General features: G+C 46.3%; 1 protein-coding gene and 20 non-coding genes across 21 annotated transcripts in view; 6 read left to right on the top strand and 15 right to left on the bottom strand.

Annotated features, from left to right (window-relative positions):
• Positions 1 to 17,861, top strand: part of LOC144949330 (alpha/beta hydrolase domain-containing protein 17B) — a 175,709-nt gene that overhangs the window by 86,712 nt on the left and 71,136 nt on the right. The gene's annotated exons all lie outside the window — the stretch shown is intronic.
• Positions 754 to 841, top strand: TRNAY-GUA (transfer RNA tyrosine (anticodon GUA)). The gene is given in 2 exon segments: positions 754 to 790; positions 806 to 841. It is a non-coding gene; the product is annotated as a tRNA-Tyr (tRNA).
• TRNAR-ACG (transfer RNA arginine (anticodon ACG)) lies at positions 1,252 to 1,324 on the top strand. Its single transcript has one exon. It is a non-coding gene; the product is annotated as a tRNA-Arg (tRNA).
• Positions 1,907 to 1,995, top strand: TRNAY-GUA (transfer RNA tyrosine (anticodon GUA)). The gene is given in 2 exon segments: positions 1,907 to 1,943; positions 1,960 to 1,995. It is a non-coding gene; the product is annotated as a tRNA-Tyr (tRNA).
• Positions 3,108 to 3,180, top strand: TRNAR-ACG (transfer RNA arginine (anticodon ACG)). Its single transcript has one exon. It is a non-coding gene; the product is annotated as a tRNA-Arg (tRNA).
• TRNAR-ACG (transfer RNA arginine (anticodon ACG)) lies at positions 4,145 to 4,217 on the top strand. The gene has a single exon. It is a non-coding gene; the product is annotated as a tRNA-Arg (tRNA).
• Positions 4,975 to 5,062, bottom strand: TRNAY-GUA (transfer RNA tyrosine (anticodon GUA)). Its single transcript is given in 2 exon segments — positions 4,975 to 5,010; positions 5,026 to 5,062. It is a non-coding gene; the product is annotated as a tRNA-Tyr (tRNA).
• On the bottom strand, positions 5,485 to 5,572 carry TRNAY-GUA (transfer RNA tyrosine (anticodon GUA)). Its single transcript is given in 2 exon segments — positions 5,485 to 5,520; positions 5,536 to 5,572. It is a non-coding gene; the product is annotated as a tRNA-Tyr (tRNA).
• Positions 5,989 to 6,061, bottom strand: TRNAR-ACG (transfer RNA arginine (anticodon ACG)). Its single transcript has one exon. It is a non-coding gene; the product is annotated as a tRNA-Arg (tRNA).
• Positions 6,473 to 6,560, bottom strand: TRNAY-GUA (transfer RNA tyrosine (anticodon GUA)). Its single transcript is given in 2 exon segments — positions 6,473 to 6,508; positions 6,524 to 6,560. It is a non-coding gene; the product is annotated as a tRNA-Tyr (tRNA).
• Positions 7,907 to 7,979, bottom strand: TRNAR-ACG (transfer RNA arginine (anticodon ACG)). Its single transcript has one exon. It is a non-coding gene; the product is annotated as a tRNA-Arg (tRNA).
• Positions 8,391 to 8,478, bottom strand: TRNAY-GUA (transfer RNA tyrosine (anticodon GUA)). The gene is given in 2 exon segments: positions 8,391 to 8,426; positions 8,442 to 8,478. It is a non-coding gene; the product is annotated as a tRNA-Tyr (tRNA).
• Positions 9,365 to 9,437, bottom strand: TRNAR-ACG (transfer RNA arginine (anticodon ACG)). Its single transcript has one exon. It is a non-coding gene; the product is annotated as a tRNA-Arg (tRNA).
• On the bottom strand, positions 9,924 to 10,005 carry TRNAY-GUA (transfer RNA tyrosine (anticodon GUA)). Its single transcript is given in 2 exon segments — positions 9,924 to 9,959; positions 9,969 to 10,005. It is a non-coding gene; the product is annotated as a tRNA-Tyr (tRNA).
• TRNAR-ACG (transfer RNA arginine (anticodon ACG)) lies at positions 11,686 to 11,758 on the bottom strand. Its single transcript has one exon. It is a non-coding gene; the product is annotated as a tRNA-Arg (tRNA).
• TRNAY-GUA (transfer RNA tyrosine (anticodon GUA)) lies at positions 12,170 to 12,257 on the bottom strand. Its single transcript is given in 2 exon segments — positions 12,170 to 12,205; positions 12,221 to 12,257. It is a non-coding gene; the product is annotated as a tRNA-Tyr (tRNA).
• Positions 14,205 to 14,277, bottom strand: TRNAR-ACG (transfer RNA arginine (anticodon ACG)). The gene has a single exon. It is a non-coding gene; the product is annotated as a tRNA-Arg (tRNA).
• Positions 14,764 to 14,845, bottom strand: TRNAY-GUA (transfer RNA tyrosine (anticodon GUA)). Its single transcript is given in 2 exon segments — positions 14,764 to 14,799; positions 14,809 to 14,845. It is a non-coding gene; the product is annotated as a tRNA-Tyr (tRNA).
• Positions 15,438 to 15,510, bottom strand: TRNAR-ACG (transfer RNA arginine (anticodon ACG)). Its single transcript has one exon. It is a non-coding gene; the product is annotated as a tRNA-Arg (tRNA).
• TRNAY-GUA (transfer RNA tyrosine (anticodon GUA)) lies at positions 15,946 to 16,033 on the bottom strand. Its single transcript is given in 2 exon segments — positions 15,946 to 15,981; positions 15,997 to 16,033. It is a non-coding gene; the product is annotated as a tRNA-Tyr (tRNA).
• TRNAR-ACG (transfer RNA arginine (anticodon ACG)) lies at positions 16,451 to 16,523 on the bottom strand. Its single transcript has one exon. It is a non-coding gene; the product is annotated as a tRNA-Arg (tRNA).

The following is a 17,861-nucleotide window of genomic DNA, read 5'->3' as shown; positions in this document are numbered from 1 at the left end:
GCTGCTGCGTTGGCAGTGGTGCACAACCAGAGTCAACAACAATAACAACACTCAACACATTCATAAATTATACGGTGGTCTTAAGAGGAAAAATATATCGCAGGCAACGTTCAGGACAATGGTCCCTCCCTTTATTACTGATAATCCTACACAATACACTACTAGCATAATATGCCTTTGAGACCCCTCACCGCCGACACATTCCACATGGAGTGACTAACACCATATCTGCATTTGTCATCAATATGCGAAATTCCTCTGTTGATATGTAAACTCCTTTGTCAAGGCTATTTCCTCCTCTCAACCAGCTTAAAATACGCTGCCAAGCTTAGCGGTGTTCATTAGGACGCTGTCTTTCCGACAGCTCAGCTTCTTCACCTGAGGACGGCTGCTTACGTTGTGGCCGAAACGTCGTGAAATTTTATATTATTATGTTGTATTTTTATTATTTTATTATTTCCCTTCTACGTGACTTTACCGAAAGAACCAAGAAGATGAATACAATGGTCCTTCTTCACCACAAGCAGATTGATACTTAAAACAGGAAACGATCCTACAATTTTGTGATCCCTAATCAGCGTAGTCAGACGCGTTATCCATTTCCCCATTGCCCCACTGGCCCACGCTCATGAGTTGTTCTCAGACATGTCTGAACAGTGACTGTGGCTGTGTAATTACTGGGTTCCAGATTTTCCTCTGCATTGCTGCTGCTGTACGTACTAATAGTGAAGTGATGACACGCTGCATAGGTCACCTTCGATAGCTCAGTTGGTAGAGCGGAGGACTGTAGTTGGTTGTGGCTGAAATCCTTAGGTCGCTGGTTCAACTCCGGCTCGAAAGAAGATGATTGTTTTAAATATATTTTTCCAAATCATGAAAACATATGATTGTTCTAAAAATAAACGCTCAGCGAGAATGACCTGCACATTAGGAACATTTATTTTGGGCCAAACGTTGGCTTCAAATGCACCAAGAAGAAGAGGGCATTGGAAGGATTTGTCAAATTTTCTTCTACAGAAGCATTGATTTTAATTTGGTGGACTTGGTGGCACGACAAGTGGACCCAGCCTGTCACACGTGTTCTGTGATGAAGGGACTCTGATAGTTCCACCGCTGTTCGTGTTGCACGACATCCCTGCAGGCTGTGCCCCTGGGCAGTCAGAGTTTTCATCACCGGCCACCCCCAACTCGGCACCTACACGGCCACGACTACTGCCATAGGCGATGTGAGAGGTGCCAGGAGACAGCGTGGGGCCAGTGGCGCAATGGATAACGCGTCTGACTACGGATCAGAAGATTGTAGGTTCGACTCCTGCCTGGCTCGTGGTGAATTCTATTTTAGTACAAGTGCGTATATTTTTTTAAACCACGCAACATTGTTGGTACAATAATCCGACATCTGTTGAACAGTTACATAATGTATTTTTACTCTGGTGAGTTTATAACACATTCCTGCGGAGGGAATGTTGGGTTGCTCGGTCAATGGCCAGGGTCAACGGCGGCGTGGTGTATTCCGCAAATATGGCCGACTGTGAGGGCGGGCACAAGCCGGCATGAGTAGGTTAAACGTTGAGTTTTATAAGGGCACCACGGGGTGACCAGACCCTCCCCACCCAGCCACTCCCCACCCCACCCTCCCCACCCAGCCCCTCCCCACCCTCCCCACCCTCTCCTCTCCACCCAGCCCCTCCCTCCCCACCCAGCCCCTCCCTGCACGACGGACACAATAATCCCCTGTGGGCTGGTGTAACCAGGAGGTTCCTACCAGTATAATCCGACTCATTAGCTGTTGTCAGACATGTCGAAACAGTAACTGTAGCTGTGTAATTACTGGGTTGCAGGTCTTCTTCTTCATTGCTGCTGCTCTACGTACTAATAGTGAAGTGATGAAACACTGCATAGGTCACCTTCGATAGCTCAGTTGGTAGAGCGGAGGACTGTAGTTGGTTGATGGTTGAAATCCTTAGGTCGCTGGTTCGACTCCGGCTCGAAGGAGGTTGATTATTTTAAATATATTTTTAAATCCTTAATAATAAGTTCGCTTGCTTGCGTGCTTGCTTGCTTACGACCGTGCAAATCTTTCGGTCGTTTTTTAACCCACTTCCCGTGATCAAATCGAGCTGACATTTTCCACACAGACTCGTTGTGCGAGACAATTAATGTTCGTGAAAGAATGTTTCAAAAATTTTACACTTTTTAGGCAAAAACAAATTATTGTACATTTATTCAAATACAACTCATTCATGGCTTTGGCTGAACATCACAGTGTAGGCGCCCAGAGCGTAAACCCTCCACAGGCCGTGGCGGAGTAGCGCAGTTGGTAGCACCCTCGCTTCCCATGCCAAAGGTCACGGGATCGATCCCCGCGTCCTCCACAGGCGAATATATTTTTAAATCCTTTAAATTAAGTTCACTTGCTTGCTTAGGGCCGTGCAAATCTTTCGGTCGTTTTTTAACCCACTTCCCGAGATCCAATCTAGCTGACATTTTCCACACAGACACGTTGTGTGTGACAATTAATTTTCGTGAAAAAAATTTCCTAAATATTACACTGTTTAGGGAAAACAAATTAAATATTTTATTAACAATTGTTTAATACTGGCAGACAATCATCTGACCCATAGGTGGCAGCCATCTCAAGCCAGAGGACGAGAAGATTCTAGCCGCCACGCATATAAAGGATTTATAGTGAAAAACTTTGTTTTTACGGGTTTACTTGTTCCAAATAATGAAATACATATAATTGTTCAAACAATAAAGGCCCAACAAGCATGACCTGTACATTAGGAACATTTATTTTGGGCAAAACGTTGGCTCAAAATGCACCAAGAAAAAGAGGGCATTGGTAGGATTTGTCAGATGTTCTTCTACAAATGCATTGATTTTGATTTGGTGGACTTGGTGGCACGACACGTTGACCCAGCCTGTCACACGTGTTCTGAGAGGAAGGGACTCTGATAGTTCCACCGCTGTTCGTGTTGCACGACATCCCTGCAGGCTGTGCCCCTGGGCAGTCAGAGTCTTCATCACCGGCCACCCCCAACTCGGCACCTACACGGCCACGACTACCGCCATAGGCGATGTGAGAGGTGACAGCAGACAGCGTGGGGCCAGTGGCGCAATGGATAACGCGTCTGACTACGGATCAGAAGATTGTAGGTTCGACTCCTGCCTGGCTCGTGAATTTTTTAAATACAAGTGCGTGTATGTTTTTTAAACCACGCAACATTCTTGGTACAATAATCCGACATCTGTTGCATGTTTCTATAATGTAATTTTACTCTGGTCAGTTTAAATAGTACCAATTATTTGGTGAGGCTACTGCTGCGTTGGCAGTGGTGCACAACAAGAGTCAACAAAAAACAGGACCCTGCGGGGTGGGCTGGTAGGAATAATATTTAGTACTGGTACAGGGATATCAACCGGGTATAGAGGAGTTAAAGAAAAAATTACTGTATTCTAGTGTAACGTTAATTAAAAGTGTTTGTTTTGACAAGAAACGCTGTGAGATTTAAAGACCCCCCAACACCACCCTCAACACCACCCATCCCACCAGCCCTCTCACCACCCCCCACCACCATCCCCCACCACCACCACCCCACCACCCCCCACCACCAGCTTCTGCACTAGGCCTCGCGAAGCCTGCCGCACTAGGCCTCGCGAAGCCTTCTCTGCAGTAGACTTAGCGAAGCCTTCTGCACTAGGCCTCGCGAAGCCTCTGCAGTAGGCCTCGCGAAGCTGCGCTTTTCGTGCACAAATAAGGCGATTAAATGTATCTCGTCTCTGTGTTAATAAGCCTCCCGCACTTGGCATCGCGAAGCCTCCCGCACTAGGCATCGCGAAGCCTGCCTCACTAGGCCTCGCGAAGCCTACTGGGCATTGGTAAGATTTGTCAGATGTTCTTCTACAGGAGCATTGATTTTGATTTTGTGGACTTGGTGGCACGACACGCGGACCCAGTCTGTCACACGTGCTCTGTGAGGAAGGGACTCTGATAGTTCCACCGCTGTTCGTGTTGCACGACATCCCTGCAGGCTGTGCCCCTGGCCAGTCAGAGTCTTCATCACCGGCCACCCCCAACTCGGCACCTACACGGCCACGACTACGGCTATAGGCGATGTGAGAGGTGTCAGCAGACAGCGTGGGGCGAGTGGCGCAATGGATAACGCGTCTGACTACGGATCAGAAGATTGTAGGTTCGACTCCTGCCTGGCTCGTGATGCATTGTTTTGTAATACAAGTGCGGATATATTTTTTAAACCACGCAACATTGTTGGTTCAATAATTCGACATCTGTTGAACGGTTATATAATGTATTTTTACTCTGGTCAGTTTAAAACACATTCCTGCGGAGGGAGCTGGAAGGAACGTTCGGTTGCTCGGTCAATGGCCAGGGTCAACGGCGGCGTGGTGTATTCCGCAAATATGGCCGACTGTGAGGGTGGGCACAAGCCAGCGTGAGTAGGTTAAACGTTGAGTTTTATAAGGGCACCACGGGGTGATCAGCCCCTCCCCACCCAGTCGAACCTACAATCCTACAATCTTCTGATCCATAGTCAGACGCGTTATCCATTGCGCCACTGGCCCCACGCTGCTATGGCAGTAGTCGTGGCCGTGTAGGTGCCGAGTTGGGGGTGGCCGGTGATGAAGACTCTGACTGCCCAGGGGCACAGCCTGCAGGGATGTCGTGCAACACGAATAGCGGTGGAACTATCAGAATTCCGTCCTCACAGAACACTTCTGACAGGCTGGGTCCACGTGTCGTGCCACCAAGCCCACCAAATCAAAATCAATGCATCTGTAGAAGAACATCTGACAAAGCTTACCAATGCCCTCTTCTTCTTGGTGCATTTAAGCCAACGTTTGGCCCAAAATAAATGTTCCCAATGTGCAGGTGATGCTCGTTGAGCATTTATTGTTTGAAAAATAACATGTATTTCATGATTGTGAAAAATATTTTTAAAATAATCATCCTCCTTCGAGCCGGAGTTGAACCAGCGACCTAAGGATTTCAGCCCCGACCAACTACAGTCCTCCGCTCTACCAACTGAGCTATCGAAGGTGACCTATCCAGTGTTTCTTCACTTCACTATTAGCACGTACAGCAGCAGCAGCAATGCAGAGGAAGACCTGCAAACCTTACATTGTAGGCTGGGTGGGGAGGGGCCGGGTGGGGAGGGGAGGGGCTGGGTGGGGAGGGGAGGGGCTGGGTGGGGAGGGGAAGGGCTGGGTGGGGAGGGGTGGGGGAGGGTAGGGCTGGGTGGGGGAGGGGCTGGTCACCCCGTGGTGCCCTTATAAAACTCAACGTTTAACCTACTCACGCCGGCTTGTGCCCGCCCTCACAGTCGGGCATATTTGCGGAATACACCACGCCGCCGTTGACCCTGGCCATTGACCGAGCAACCCAACGTTCCTACCAGCTCCCTCCGCAGGAATGTGTAATGGATTTCATGATTGTGAAAAATATATTAAAAATAATCAACCTCCTTCGAGCCGGAGTCGAACCAGCGACCTAAGGATTTCAGCTACAACCAACTACAGTCCTCCGCTCTACCAACTGAGCTATCGAAGGTGACCTATGCAGTGTTTCCTCACTTCACTATTAGTAGGTAGAGCAGCAGCAATGCAGAGGAAGACCTGCAGCCCAGTAATTACACAGCTACAGTTACTGTTTCGACATGTCTGACAACAGCTAATGAGCGTGGGGCAGTGGATAACGCGTCTGACTACGCTGATTACGGATCGCACACCTGTAGATTCGTTTCCTGTTTAATTTGTCAATCTGCTTGTGGTGAAGAAGGACCATTGTCCTGGACGTTGTTGACTCTGGTTGTGCACCACTGCCAACGCAGGAGTAACCACACCTAATAATTGGTATTATTTAAACTGATCAGAGTTAAATTACATTATCCAATCATTCAACAGATGTACCAGCAATGTTGCTTAGTTCAAAAAAATATACGCACTTGTATTAAAAAAAGTTCACCACGAGCCAGGCAGGAGTCGAACCTACAATCTTCTGATCCGTAGTCAGACGCGTTATCCATTGCGCCACTGGCCCTACGCTGTCTCCTGGCACCTCTCACATCGCCTATGGCAGTAGTCGTGGCCGTGTAGGTGCCGAGTTGGGGGTGGCCGGTGATGAAGACTCTGACTGCCCAGGGGCACAGCCTGCAGGGATGTCGTGCAACACGAACAGCGGTGGAACTATCAGAGTCCCTTCCTCACAGAACACGTGTGACAGGCTGGGTCCACGTGTCGTGCCACCAAGTCCACCAAATCAACATCAATGCATCTGTAGAAGAACATCTTACAAATCCCACCAATGCCCTCTTCTTCTTGGTGTATTTTAAACCAACGTTTGGCACAACAAAAATGTTCCTAATGTGCAGGCGATGCTCGTTGAGCATTTATTGTTTGAACAATTATATGTGTTTCATGATTTGGAAAAATATATTTAAAAAAATGAACCTCCTTCGAGCCGGAGTCGAACCAGCGACCTAAGGATTTCCACCACAAACAACTACAGTCCTCCGCTCTACCAACTGAGCTATCGAAGGTGACCTATGCAGTGTTTCATCACTTCACTATTAGTACGTAGAGCAGCAGCAATGCAGAGGAAGACCTGCAGCCCAGTAATTACACAGCTACAGTTACTGTTTCGACATGTCTGACAACAGCTAATGAGCGTGGGGCAGTGGGGCAATGGATAACGCGTCTGACTACCTTTGACATTGACAAGGCAGAAGTAGCAGTTATCTAAATGGTTTGTAGGTTCTCTCCAAACCATTGGCACACCAAACTTCAGCTTAGCATTCTTTCCTTTAGACCATGATCGCAAAGTTTCAACACAGGTTTTACACACTTTGTGAGGAGCCCAATTTTTGTCTTGGTCTCCAAGTCGTACTTTAAAGTAGGCAAGATAAACCTTCTTGACAAAGGTATTGATGTTGCGCCTTTGATCCTGCAAAGTGAAGCTGCCACAGATGTAGCAGAAGATATCTGGGTCATTACTGCATTTCCTTCTTTCGGATGTTGTAGCCATTGTTAGATCACGCCCTGCAGAAGAAAAATATTAAATAAATGTGGATATCTACATAAAATTATATTATAAACACACTATCCTAAAAATGCAGCACCATATTTTAACACCAAAGCAGTCACTGACTCGCAACAACTTGCAATCATAAGTGACAGAGTTAATTTTGGGTAAAATCAATGAAAATGGGGTATGCCGATAACATAAAAATAAGATGTGATAGAGCAAATCTGAGATCAGATTTGGAATCAGAACCCTGAAATTAGTCTAAAACAGCTGCAAAAGTCCAGGCCAGAAGTTTTTTTGTTGACCAGTGCTATCAACCTCAACCAACTACTGTCCTCCGCTCTACCAACTGAGATATATTTTATTATAATTTTATTTTATAATTTTTATTTAATGAAAAAATTACATTTGTTTTCTATTTACGTGACTTTACTGAAAGAACCAAGATTATATTTTTCCTCTTAAGGCCACCGTATAATTGATGAACGAATATGTTGAGTGTTGTTATTGTTGTTGACTCTGGTTGTGCACCACTGGCAACGCAGCAGCAGCCTCACCAAACTATTGGTACTATTTAAACTGACCAGAGTAAAAATACATTTTAGAACGTTTAACCTACTCACGCCGGCTTGTGCCCGCCCTCACAGTCGGCCATATTTGCAGAATACACCACGCCGCCGTTGACCCTGGCCATTGACCGAGCAACCCAACGTTCCTTCCAGCTCCCTCCGCAGGAATGTGTTTTAAACTGACCAGAGTAAAATTACTAATAGAACCATTCAACAGATGTCGGATTATTGTACCAACAAAGTTGCGTGGTTGACAAAATATGCACGCACTTGTATTAAAAATAACTCAACACGAGCCAGGCAGGAGTCGAACCTACAATCTTCTGATCCGTAGTCAGACGCGTTATCCATTGCGCCACTGGCCCTACGCTGTCTCCTGGCACCTCTCACATCGCCTATGGCAGTAGTCGTGGCCGTGTAGGTGCCGAGTTGGGGGTGGCCGGTGATGAAGACTCTGACTGCCCAGGGGCACAGCCTGCAGGGATGTCGTGCAACACGAACAGCGGTGGAACTATCAGAACCCCTTCTTCACAGAACACGTGTGACAGGCTGGGTCCACGTGTCGTGCCACCAAGTCCACCAAATTAAAATCAATGCTTCTGTAGAAGAACATCTGACAAATCCTACCAGTACCCTCTTCTTCTTGGTGCATTTTAAGCCAACATTTGGCTCAAAATGTATTCACTTCATATGCAGGTCATGCCTGTTGAGCGTTTATTGTTAGAACAATTACATGTATTTCATTATTTGGAAAAATATATGCTATATAATCAACCTCCTTCGAGCCGGAGTCGAACCAGCGACCTAAGGATTTCAGCCTCAACCAACTACAGTCCTCCGCTCTACCAACTGAGCTATCGAAGGTGACCTATGCAGTGTGTCATCACTTCACTATTAGTACGTACAGCAGCAGCAATGCAGAGGAAGGCCTGCAACCCAGTAATTACACAGCTACAGTCACTGTATAGACATGTCTGAGAACAGCTAATGAGCTTGGGGCAGTGGGGCAATGGATGACGCGTCTGACTACGCTGATTAGGGATCACAAAATTGTAGGATCGTTTCCTGTTTTAAGAATCAATCTGTTTGTGGTGAAGAAGGACCATTGTATTCATATTCTTGGTAATTTCGGTAAAGTCACGTAGAAGGGAAGTAATAAAATAATAAAAAATTAACATAATAACATTTCACAACGTTTCGGCCACAACGCAAGCAGCCGTCCTCAGGTGAAGAAGCTGTTCTGTCGTAAAGACAGCGTCCTAATGAACACTGCTAAGCTTGGCAGCGTATTTTAAGCTGGGTGAGAGGAGGAGAGAGCCTTGACAAAGAAGTTTACATATCAACAGAGGAATTTTGCATATTGATGACAAATGCAGATATGGGGTTAGTCACTCCTTGCAGAATGTGTCGGCGGTGGGGGGTCTCAAAGTCATATTATGCTAGTAGTGGATTGTGTATAATTATCAGTAATAAAGGGAGGGACCATTGTCCTGAACGTTGCCTGCGATATATTTTTCCTCTTAAGACCACCGTATAATTGATGAATGTGTTGAGTGTTGTTATTGTTGTTGACTCTGGTTGTGCACCACTGCCAACGCAGCAGCAGCCTCGCCAAATAATTGGTATTATTTAAACTGACCAGAGTAAAATTACATTATAGAACCATTCAACAGATGTCGGAGTATTAGACCAACAATGTTGCGCGGTTTAAAAAAGACTTAGACGCACTTTTATTTAAAAAAAATCACCACGAGCCAGGCAGGAGTCGAACCTACAATCTTCTGATCCGTAGTCAGACGCGTTATCCATTGCGCCACTGGCCCCACGATGTCTGCTGCAACCTCTCACATCGCCTATGGCAGTAGTCGTGGCCGTGTAGGTGCCGAGTTGGGGGTGGCCGGTGATGAAAACTCTGACTGCCCAGGGGCACAGCCTGCAGGGATGTCGTGCAACACGAACAGCGGTGGAACTATCAGAATTCCTTCCTCACAGAACACTTCTGACAGGCTGGGTCCACGTGTCGTGCCACCAAGTCCACCAAATCAACATCAATGCATCTGTAGAAGTACGTCTGACAAATCTTACCGATGCCCTCTTCTTCTTGGTGCATTTGAAGCGACAGTTTAGCCTAAAATAAATGTTCCTAATGTGCAGGTCATACTCTTCTTGGTTCTTTCGGTAAAGTCACGTAGAATGGAAATAATAAAATAATAAAAATAAAACATAATAAAAATATTCAGGTCATACTCGTTGAGCCTTTATTGTTTGAACAATTATAAGTATTTCATTATTTGGAAAAAGAATCAACTTCCTTCGAGCCGGAGTCGAACCAGCGACGTAAGGATTTCAACCAACTACAGTCCTCCGCTCTACCAACTGAGCTATCGAAGGTGACCTATGCAGGGGTTCATCACTCCACTATTAGTACGTACAGCAGCAGCAATGCAGAGGAAGACCTGCAACCCAGTAATTACACAGCTGCAGTCACTGTTCAGACATGTCTGAGAACAGCTAATGAGCGTGGGCCAGTGGGGCAAGGGATGACGCGTCTGACTACGCTGATAGATAGATAGATCGTTTATTGTCATTGTCACCAGTACAACGAAATTTAAAATGCTCACCAGTCAGGGCATCATTCATAAATTTAAATTAAATAAAACAAGAAAATAAAAATAAAATTAAATGAAAGATAATCAATTTGTACTATATATATAAACCGCCCAAGTATACCCACATACCCACATAAGGTTACATTTTGTCATTGCACATCTCTATTTCACATTCAATTGTAAACACTATTACTTAATAATTAATTCGCATTATTGAGTGTGGTGATCGCTGTAGAATAAAAGCTCTGTTTGAATCTGTTTGTCCTTGTTTTGATTGATCTGAATCGTCTGCCTGATGGCAACAGCTCAAACAGTGAGTGACCAGGGTGTGAATAGTCCTTTACAATGATCTGTGCTTTTTTGATGCAACGTGAACTGTGTAGTTCTTCCAGTGTGGGGAGATGGCAGCCGGCGTTCTTTTGGGCTGTGTTGATGACCCTCTGGAGCGCTTTCCTCTGAGCTACTGTGCAGCTGGTGTACCATACACAGATGCAGTATGTAAGAATGCTCTCGATGGAGGCTCGGTAGAAGGACACCAGCAGTTTCTGTGTGATGTTATTATTCCTGAGGATTCTCAGGAAGTAAAGTCTCTGCTGGGCCTTTTTCAGAAGCTCAGTGCTGTTGGCGCTCCAGGTCAGGCCCTCCCCAATGTGGACTCCCAGGAAGCAGAAGTCTGCCACCCTCTCCACACAGTCCCCGCTGATGATTAGTGGTGGAGTGTCCGTTTTCTTTCTCCTGTAGTCTATTATGAGCTCCTTGGTCTTTGCGGTGTTAAGGAGCAGGTTGTTGCCCCTGCAGTATGCTGTCAGGGGCAACAACCTGATTAGGGATCACAAAATTGTAGATTCGTCTCCTGTTTAATTTATCAATCTTCTTGTGGTGAAGCAGGACCATTGTCCTGAACGTTGCCTGCAAAATATTTTTCCTCTTTAGGCCAACGTATAATTGATGAATGTGTTGAGTGTTGTTATTGTTGTTGACTCTGGTTGTGCACCACTGCCAACGCAGCAGCAGCCTCACCAAATAATTGGTATTAATCTCGATTTGAAGTTTTCGTGACTGCAGGGATCCATACTATGTGGTTATTTCGGTAAAGTCACGTAGGTATAAACAAAATAAATTAAATCACGACGTTTCGGGCACAACACAAGCGTCCGTCATCAGGTGGGACAACCACAGGAAGAAACAATTGCTGCAGTGGGCAAAAGAGGGCTGCTGAAACAAGAGGCCATTTAGGCAAGAGAGGGGGGGTAGAGGAGCCAGGGATGAGAGACAGGGAGGGTGGGGGTGTGGGGTAGGGGGAGTGGATGATACAAGTAAGACTCAAGCACTAATTGGTATTATTTAAACTGACCAGAGTAAAATTACTAATAGAACCATTCAACAGATGTCGGATTATTGTACCAACAAAGTTGCGTGGTTGACAAAATATGCACGCACTTGTATTAAAATTAACTCAACACGAGCCAGGCAGGAGTCGAACCTACAATCTTCTGATCCGTAGTCAGACGCGTTATCCATTGCGCCACTGGCCCTACGCTGTCTCCTGGCACCTCTCACATCGCCTATGGCAGTAGTCGTGGCCGTGTAGGTGCCGAGTTGGGGGTGGCCGGTGATGAAGACTCTGACTGCCCAGGGGCACAGCCTGCAGGGATGTCGTGCAACACGAACAGCGGTGGAACTATCAGAACCCCTTCTTCACAGAACACGTGTGACAGGCTGGGTCCACGTGTCGTGCCACCAAGTCCACCAAATTAAAATCAATGCTTCTGTAGAAGAACATCTGACAAATCCTACCAGTACCCTCTTCTTCTTGGTGCATTTTAAGCCAACGTTTGGCTCAAAATGTATTCCCCTCATATGCAGGTCATGCCTGTTGAGCGTTTATTGTTAGAACAATTACATGTATTTCATTATTTGGAAAAATATATGCTAAATAATCAACCTCCTTCGAGCAGGAGTCGAACCAGCGACCTAAGGATTCCAGCCTCAACCAACTACAGTCCACCGCTCTACCAACTGAGCTATCGAAGGTGACCTATGCATTGTGTCATCACTTCACTATTAGTACGTACAGCAGCAGCAATGCAGAGGAAGGCCTGCAACCCAGTAATTACACAGCTACAGTCACTGTATCGACATGTCTGACAACAGCGAATGAGCGTGGGGCAGTGGGGCAATGGATGACGCGTCTGACGACGCTGATTACTGATCACAAGATTGTAGGTTCGTCTCCTGTTTTATTTATCAATCTGCTTGTGGTGAAGAAAGGACCATTGTCCCGAACGTTGTCTTCGATATAATTTTCCTTAAAACTTTCGTGACTGCAGGAATTCATATTCTAGTGTTTTTCGGTCATGACACGTAGATATTTTTTATTTAAATCAAATTTAATTAAAATAAAAAAAATTGTGATCTGATCCCATCTGTGAAGGACAAGATTCCTGACATGCAATTTCCCGGCGTCTACAAACTAAGCTGTATCTGCGGCAGCAGTTATATTGTTGAAACTAAACGACATGTCTTGGATCTTGTTCGTGAACACAAGGCAGATCTCAAACACGGCAGGACCAATACTTCTGCCGTGGCTGATCATGACTTTAACGCGGCTGGCTCACGTGAAATTGATTTCTCTAAGACGATGGTACTTTGCAAGCCGGCTGGCGATCAAAAAAGATTCGTTCACGAAGCCATCCATATATACAGACACAGACACAATTTCAACCGAGACGACGGTTTTAAACTCAGCAATCATTGGAAAGATGTCATCAACCGCTTTGGGTCATGACTTGATTTGTGTTTTCTTGTCAACCTCTACCGTCAGCAGTGTGGATGTGTGTAGCGAGGTGCAATGCCCCCCCCCCCCAATCTCTACCCCCCCCCTACCCCCATATCTCTGCCCACCCCCTCTCTCTGTCCGTGTCTCTGCCCCCTTTCCCCCCATTGTCTGCTCCGACATTAACGCTGGCTGCCCCGCCCATGCTCTATGGGAACCTCATTTGCCAGTAAAAATATGATAATTGGTTCTTTACCCTTCTATCTGGCAATAGAAGGGTAAAGAACCAATTATCATATTTTTACTGGCAAATGAGGTTCCCAGTGTAGATGCTTGCCCCGAGCTCTCATACTCTGATGGTGCATTGTCTTTGAGTTGTGCGCCTTTTGGCGTCATCTGGTCCAACCCATATGAGACTAGGCTCTAAGGAAAGCTGTCTCGGGTGTGGATCAATCAACTTCAAGGACAGTGCATACATTATCAGAGTTATGTTCTTTTGTTTGTATTATGACTGCAGGTATTGCGGTCTATGCAAACATGACTCCCGCCCATGCTGTTTGCGCTGCACAATCTCACCTCCTCCCAACTCCCCCTTTGTGCTGCTCCTGCATCAGCGAGCTGCATCCGCAGCTCTTTCCCCCGCCCACTCACTTTGGAACCTTGAAAAGCAGCTACATTTGGAGGCTTGCCCCCTCTTTTCTCTCCGCCTGATGAAGACCGTTTGTGTTGCGATCGAAACGTCGTGGTTTTTTCCTTTTTTTATTATAAATTTATTTTTATTAAAAAAAATTATTGTAACTTTATTTTACTCTTCTTTTTTACTGTGGGTTTTTTGCTTTTACCATTTTTAAATTATTATTTTATTTGGAGTATTTTTATTATTATAATTTTATTTTATAATTTTTATTTAATAAAAAAACATTTGTTTTCTATTTACGTGACTTTACCGAAAGAACCAAGAATATATGTTTCCTCTGTAGGCCACCGTATAATTGATGAATGTGTTGAGTGTTGTTATTGTTGTTGACTCTGGTTGTGCACCACTGGCAACGCAGCAGCAGCCTCACCAAACAATTGGTACTATTTAAACTGACCAGAGTAAAATTACATTTTAGAAACATTCAACAGATGTCGGATTATTGTACCAACAATGTTGTGTAGTTCAAAAATACATACGTACATGTATTAATAAAAAAAAATCACCACGAGCCAGGCAGGAGTCGAACCTACAATCTTCTAATCCGTAGTCAGACGCGTTATCCATTGCGCCACTGGCCCTACGCTGTCTCCTGGCACCTCTCACATCGCCTATGGCAGTAGTCGTGGCCGTGTAGGTGCCGAGTTGGGGGTGGCCGGTGATGAAGACTCTGACTGCCCAGGGGCACAGCCTGCAGGGATGTCGTGCAACACGAACAGCGGTGGAACTATCAGAGTCCCTTCCTCACAGAACACGTGTGACAGGCTGGGTCCACGTGTCGTGCCACCAAGTCCACCAAATCAACATCAATGCATCTGTAGAAGTACGTCTGACAAATCTTACCGATGCCCTCTTCTTCTTGGTGCATTTGAAGCGAACGTTTAGCCTAAAATAAATGTTCCTAATGTGCAGGTCATACTCTTCTTGGTTCTTTCGGTAAAGTCACGTAGAATGGAAATAATAAAATAATAAAAATAAAACATAATAAAAATGTTCAGGTCATACTCGTTGAGCCTTTATTGTTTGAACAATTATAAGTATTTCATTATTTGGAAAAAGAATCAACTTCCTTCGAGCCGGAGTCGAACCAGCGACCTAAGGATTTCAACCAACTACAGTCCTCCGCTCTACCAACTGAGCTATCGAAGGTGACCTATGCAGTGTGTCATCACTTCCCTATTAGTACGTAGAGCAGCAGCAATGCAGAAGAAGACCTGCAACCCAGTAATTACACAGCGACAGTCACTGTTTCGACATGTCTGACAACAGCTAATGAGTCGGATTATACTGGTAGGAACCTCCTGGTTACACCAGCCCACAGGGGATTATTGTGTCCGTCGTGCAGGGAGGGGCTGGGTGGGGAGGGAGGGGCTGGGTGGAGAGGAGAGGGTGGGGAGGGTGGGGAGAGGCTGGGTGGGGAGGGTGTGGTGGGGAGTGGCTGGGTGGGGAGGGGCTGATCACCCCGTGGTCCCCTTATAAAACTCAACGTTTAACCTACTCACGCCGGCTTGTGCCCGCCCTCACAGTCGGCCATATTTGCGGAATACACCACGCCGCCGTTGACCCTAGCCATTGACCGAGCAACCCAACGTTCCTACCAGCTCCCTCCGCAGGAATGTGTTATAAACTCACCGGAGTAAAAATACATTATATAACTGTTCAACAGATTTCGGATTATTGTACCAACAATGTTGCGGGGTTTAAACATACATACGCACTTGTATTAAAAAATTATGCACCACGAGCCAGGCAGGAGTCGAACCTACAATCTTCTGATCCGTAGTCAGACGCGTTATCCATTGCGCCACTGGCCCCACGCTGTCTCCTGGCACCTCTCACATCGCCTATGGCAGTAGTCGTGGCCGTGTAGGTGCCGAGTTGGGGGTGGCCGGTGATGAAGACTCTGACTGCCCAGGGGCACAGCCTGCAGGGATGTCGTGCAACACGAACAGCGGTGGAACTATCAGAGTCCCTTCCTCACAGAACACGTGTGACAGGCTGGGTCCACGTGTCGTGCCACCAAGTCCACCAAGTCCACCAAATACAAAATCAATGCATCTGTAGAAGAACATCTGACAAATCCTACCAATGCCCTCTTTTTCTGTACATTTTAAGCCAACGTTTGGCCCAACATAAATGTTCCTAATGTGCAGGTCGTGCAAGTTGAGCATTTATTGTTAGAACAATTATATGTATTTCATGATTTGGAAAAATATATTAAAAATAATCAACCTCCTTAATAATCAACCTCCTTCGAGCCGGAGTCGAACCAGCGACCTAAGGATTTCAGCCACAACCAACTACAGTCCTCCGCTCTACCAACTGAGCTATCGAAGGTGACCTATGCAGTGTTTCTTCACTTCACTATTAGTACGTAGAGCAGCAGCAATGCAGAGTAAGACCTGCAGCCCAGTAATTACACAGCTGCTGTCACTGTATAGACATGTCTGACAACAGCTAATGAGCGTGGGGCAGTGGATAACGCGTCTGACTACGCTGATTACGGATCGCACACCTGTAGATTCGTTTCCTGTTTAATTTGTCAATCTGCTTGTGGTGAAGAAGGACCATTGTCCTGGACGTTGTTGACTCTGGTTGTGCACCACTGCCAACGCAGGAGTAACCACACCTAATAATTGGTATTATTTAAACTGATCAGAGTTAAATTACATTATCCAATCATTCAACAGATGTACCAGCAATGTTGCGTAGTTCAAAAAAATATACGCACTTGTATTAAAAAAAAGTTCACCACGAGCCAGGCAGGAGTCGAACCTACAATCTTCTGATCCGTAGTCAGACGCGTTATCCATTGCGCCACTGGCCCCACGCTGTCTGCTGCCACCTCTCACATCGCCTATGGCAGTAGTCGTGGCCGTGTAGGTGCCGAGTTGGGGGTGGCCGGTGATGAAGACTCTGACTGCCCAGGGGCACAGCCTGCAGGGATGTCGTGCAACACGAACAGCGGTGGAACTATCAGAGTCCCTTCCTCACAGAACACGTGTGACAGGTTGGGTCCACGTGTCGTGCCACCAAGTCCACAAAATCAAAATCAATGCTTCTGTAGAAGAACATCTGACATCCTACCAATGCCCTCTTCTTCTTGGTGCATTTTAAGCAAACGTTTGGCCCAAAATAAATGTTCCTAATGTGCAGGTCATTCTCGCTGAGCGTTTATTTTTAGAACAATCATATGTATTTCATGATTTGGAAAAATATATTTAAAATAATCAACCTCCTTCGAGCCAGGAGTCGAACCAGCGACCGAAGGATTTCAACCATCAACCAACTATCAGAACCCCTTCCTCAGAGAACACTTGTGACAGGCTGGGTCCACGTGTCGTTTACCTGATGATGGTTTCTTGTGCTGCAACCGAAACGTCCTATTCTATTTATATTTTATTTCTCCCTTCGCGACTCTACCGAAAGAACCAAAGAGTATGGATTCCCGCAGTCACCAAAGCTTCGAGTCTAAGACGGCAGCTGTTGCTTCATCCACATCGGCATCGCGCTGCGTGCGCGACAGATCTCGATTCACCCACCAGGTGTCGATGGTGTGTCGCGTGCGCGCGTCGTGGTCACGTGGCCCCTGGTCACGTGGCCCCTGGTCACGAAAGCAACATTTGTGGGGAATAATCGCAATTTTCTGTACTTTTGAGGCAGAAGCAATTAGGAAATAACACTTACTACCCAGGAACAAAAAACATCAATTTTTTTTTGTTACGCAGTGAATTCTCATTCTGAACAGTTGCGAGTCTCATCTTGATTTGAAGCTTTCGTGACTGCAGGAATCCATACTCTTTGGCTCTTTCGGTAAAGCCACGTGGGGTATAAAATAAAATCAACCACGACGTTTCGGGCGCAACACAAGCGGGAAAGCATGGTCTGCCGCTGAAGCAGACCGTGCAGTATAGTTGCTGGTCTTTAAAAATTGCCCCACGAATTCCGCCGATGGGAAGAGGCGGTCGGTGGGTGGGTGGGTGGGGGGATTGAGATTGTGACCGCTCTGGCAGTTCCAGAGATCCGCCGGGCAAGCGAGCATTCAATCCAGCAGTGGATAGAGAGCGCGGCGCGTGGCGGCTACGTAATGTGCGTCGCGTGCCCGCAGGTGAACATTTGTTTTCGTATTCCCAAGGCGCGTCGGTGTTAGTGGCGGCAGCCTTTG

This window comes from Lampetra fluviatilis, chromosome 53 (genome assembly GCF_964198595.1).
Source record: "Lampetra fluviatilis chromosome 53, kcLamFluv1.1, whole genome shotgun sequence".
In the NCBI taxonomy this organism is placed as follows: Eukaryota; Metazoa; Chordata; class Hyperoartia; order Petromyzontiformes; family Petromyzontidae; genus Lampetra; species Lampetra fluviatilis.
This window is presented reverse-complemented; position numbering and strand designations above follow the sequence as displayed.